At 41.7% G+C, this 4,526-nt stretch overlaps 1 pseudogene; it reads right to left on the bottom strand.

The window, feature by feature from the left end:
- Nucleotides 1-1,412: 1,412 nt before the first annotated feature.
- LOC143930035 (large ribosomal subunit protein eL15 pseudogene) lies at nt 1,413-1,986 on the bottom strand (annotated as a pseudogene).
- Between the last annotated feature and the right edge of the window lie 2,540 nt (nt 1,987-4,526).

The following is a 4,526-nucleotide window of genomic DNA, read 5'->3' as shown; positions in this document are numbered from 1 at the left end:
TAGGAAGGGGTCAGTAAATATGTAATTTACCGGCACCTTCCTTTTCTGAATTGGACGCAGTGAGTGATCTCTATCAATCGCTCTTGTGTCCTGTGATAACTGAACAGAGTAACCTGTGTTTACACTGCTTCAGTTTATGAATGGACAGGAGCCTCTTTCTCTTGTTCATTCATTTGCAATGCTGAGGCTGCTGAGAAAGGGACTGGGGAATCTCTGTTCTCATTACTTTTTTCTGTCTCAAAGGGGAAATGTCAGGGGTCTGTTTTTCTCACCAAAGCTCACCAACAAGGCTGATTAAAAAAAATGCAATAAATATTAAAAAATAAAATTGTAAAAAAATATATACAAAATAAAATTGTAAAAAAATATATAAAATATAAAACTACTGACATCGCTCCCCCCTACCGTCGATCCCCACTGAGCAGGAAGCTGACAGGTCCATCTCTGCACACTGTGCAGGGATGGACCTGTTAGAGCGCCACTCTCCCCTATGGGAGAGGGGATGAAGACGGACCGCAGAGTCCGTCGTCACCCAATCCGCAGATGGATGGAAAAGTATTTTTCGGAGCGGAGCGGGTCGGATGTCAGCGGACGTGTCGCCGCTGATATCCAACACTCCATAGAAGTCTATGGAGGATCGGTTCATCTAAAAGAGACCTAAGACTTGCTTTTTCTATGATATTGTAAGCTCTGTGTATTCAACCTAGTGTGTCAAAGGGGCTGAAGTTTTTCAGGAGGTTGAGGAAAGAAACAGAGGACCCATTCTAACCAGTGGCTTCTATGGGGCTAGTACTTCATTATAACAGGAGTATGAGCTGTTTCTTTATTTTTGCTGAAGGAAGCTCTTTTTGTTTGACTGTTGTGCAAGCTCAATAAAGACTCTCACTTTTACAAGCAGATCGTTGGTGATCTTGAGTACCCACATTACAACTAGAAATTTAGAAAAGCATTACTTGTCCATTCACTAGCTGAAGAGATTCCAGATGATTATCTGAAGAAAAGGCTTCTATGTACATTTAACCACCCGATGTCCATAAAGCTGCTTATAAACTGCTTCAAGTGGTTAAACCAAGCCTCTTGGCATCTTTTTTTAGTCAGCAATCAGCCTTTCAATTAAAGTGTTTTGGGCAGCCCTACCACTTTTTATAGTGCTGATAATGGAGCAATCAATCTGCAGAGGACCATGAACAGTAAATCAGCAACTGTTTTCAAAAAGCAGACAGCCTGAAAGGTAAGTATAGGCAGTTTCCTTTTTGCAAGTATGTTTTACATACAAATTATACTGTGTATAAAGTACTATTTAGTACAGTTTCTTTGTATCTTTTTCTTTTGTCCAAAAACAACTTTATTATAATATCAAAGTACAATCCCAGTTAGCAGTAACAGTGGAGCTGAAGAGTGTTGCAGCTTCTCTAGGCAGCACGACAAGAGCCACCAATGATAAGATGGAACTTGCAACCTTTGCCAAGACCACAACTCTTCCTGCCAGCAGGTGTCAACTCATGCATCTCCCTGTGTTTGTGCACATCTTTTGTTATCCATTAGGTGTCTGAATTGTGTCTGCTGGCTTTGTGGAAAGAGTCAATGAGGATGATCTCAAAGAACTTAATGGTGGAGCCTTCATCCACCCAGTAGGAGTCAAGAACTCTCAGTCCTCCCCAGTGACAGCCAGCACGCTCCTCAGCAAAAGACTGCAGGCTTTGAGCAAACTTGATCTTGTTAACACCATGGTGCACTGGTTTGCCATAGGTCACACTCTTGGGAACGGGGAGCTTAGAACAATCATGGCAAACTCTGACACAGCAGATGAAATACCCTTGCTTGGCCTTGTAGTCTAGTCTGTGAGTTTTGTCTGGGTGATTGGGACGTGTTGTGATGGAGAGAAAACAGTTAGCGATACTACCAGCAGGGGACACACCGGAGAAATTGCATAACATCCAACTAGTTCTTCCTCTATAGCTCTTGCATGTACTTGTAGGCGCCCATGCTGACTTACGCTGATGGCTCAGCAGCCGTAAAGCAAGTTTCTTTATATCTTGAGGAATCTGAGTCAATAGCTCAATTTTTGGCTGTATGTTATCTATAAACTGGTATTTTGGGACAGTTGACCATTTTGACCTAAATGAGTGATTTGCATGACTCTAGGCAAAGGCTTAAACAATGAATAAACAGCTTATGTTTTAGATTTGTTTCAGAATGAAATGTTTTTAGAAAGGCTTTGCTGTATAGATTATTTAATTGTAATTGATGAATTGACTGTGTAGGCAAAAATTACTATAAAGACATATTATATTATTATTAAGACATGGGTACTTTTATTTGCTGTATTTTAAAAATATATGTTTAGTTTATATATTTTTTATAAATATTTCACAGGATTAAACAATTTTTACTGGTGCCTAGGCTTGTGCAATTCGTTTCGTAACGAATCAAAATTCGACTGAATATGCGAATAAAAAAATAACAAATTACAATGAATACGAAAGAAATATAACGAATAAATTAGAATGAATTCGACATGATTCGCAATTATTTCAACCGCATTTGAAATTATTTCAACATGATTCGACATTATTTCAACTGCATTCGAAATGATTTCAACATGATTCGACATTATTTCAACCGCATTCGAAAATATTTTGTGACCCGACTTTAAGGCCATGTATCTCGGGGTCACTTGGTGCTAGACACTTCAAATTTGGATATGTTGTAGTGCTAGTATGATTGTGTTTGCATACCAAATTTGGGGTTTCTAGCTATAAGTGACCCTGAGATATGTGGCCCCAAAATCGGATCATAAAATGTTATTAGTTATTAGAGCAGAGAATGACATTTTGCGACCCGATTTTTTCCTTTTGCACATGTCTACTGGTGCCTCCATCGCAGCATAGCTGTGATAGAGCTCCACCTCTACTCCGCCTTCAGGACTCGTGAATAGCATAAATTAAAGGGCATTGTCCCTCCCCCAACATTCTCCTTTTTTTCCCCATACCTCTGCAACTGGTGAAGAGTAGCAGTATGTCCATACCTCTGCAGTCGGCAGCGTCCACTGGGTTAAGCCTCTCCCATGCGCAGTCCCAGTTCTTGGGCCGCTATTAGAGCTGATAAGACTGGGAACCCCTTCTGTTGATCTTTTGGGGTCTTGCAGAGTTTCCTCATAGGAACGCAGTCTGCTGAATTTCCCCAAAAAAATGAATGCTGGTGATGACGGCAGGAGGATCAGCCTCTCTTCCGTCTTGGTCAGGTCAGGTTTTCCTTTTTTGCCTCCATGAGTGTGGTATTTTTGACCTCTGGTGATTACATTTTACAAGTTACAAAAAAAATATAATCATTTTTTGGCCCCTTTAAGACATTTATTCCCGATCCACTCATGCACGGAAAGAGCGTTTTATTTGCCTTTTCTCAAGTATTTTCTAATATCTTGTATTTCTCTAGCCTTGTGTCCTTTCTTACCATGGCCTCTGTTCCCTGTTTTCTCCCTCTCTCTGGTTTACCATTCTGGCGGTTGAGAGGGAGAGACTGGCAGAGCTGAACGGCGGCGGGGAGGGGGTGTCTTCCTCCTTGTACGCAGCGGCTCAGCGCGCCTGTGTGGCCGCTATGGGTACATCTGTAGACTGTATCTGTAATTGCCTCCTCCAACTACTAGTGCACACGCGCATTTGGGTGGTGAGGCTTCGGAGGCCATCTTGGTATAGGGAAAACAGCTTACATTATGTATTTTTGCCAGTAATTGAGAAAGTCTATTCAGTTTACTTCCCCTTCCCTTTTTACTTAAAATTTTGGCTCCAAATTGGGCTCAGGGCTGCTCTGCATAGCAAGTGTGTGCCCTGCAGTTCAAATTTATTCAGTTTTATAGGTATGTCTATACTTTATTCACACTCCTATTGCAGTGACTTTGGTTATATTGTTTTACAAATAGACTCTATATTTCTTTTTGTTTTCTTACTTCGCCTTTCTACAGCTGATCCTCCTGCCCATAAATTCACCATGAGCCATTTGTCTCATAGTCAAGATCCTCTTGTATCCAATAGGTATGTGGACCACATGTACGTGTGTATTTAAAGAAAAAAAAGAGTGTGCCACTGACAAACAAACTTTGTTTGTTTCAGCCCTGTTCCTGCAAAGCGGTCCGGAAAGTCCTCAAGGCACCATGACAATGACGATAGTCCTGAAGGGAGGTCAAGCTCTTCTCACCGTAAATCTAGAAGATCAGGATTTCATAGACATCGTCATTCAACTTCGCCTCCACCGCAGGCGTCAAGGAAAAAATGCTGGGTCTGTGGCGCGGTTCCACTTCCTGATAAACTTGTCTGCAGAGACTGTCTCAGGGACTATGCAGCTAACCGGGAATTAGAAGGTCAACGAGGGGTTGACCTGTTTAAACAAACCATGAAAGACTCTCTCTGAATTGACGGCCATGATTCCCACTCACCCGGTTTCACAAGCTGCACAAGTATTGGATTTGGACCCCGACATTTCCGGGTCCATCAGCTGTTAGTACTCCTTTGCCTCCATCAGGAAAAACA

Source organism: Lithobates pipiens, unplaced genomic scaffold (genome assembly GCF_037356315.1).
Source record: "Lithobates pipiens isolate NorthernLeopardFrog02 unplaced genomic scaffold, aLitPip1_a1.2 Scaffold_25, whole genome shotgun sequence".
Lineage (NCBI taxonomy): Eukaryota > Metazoa > Chordata > Amphibia > Anura > Ranidae > Lithobates > Lithobates pipiens.
This window is presented reverse-complemented; position numbering and strand designations above follow the sequence as displayed.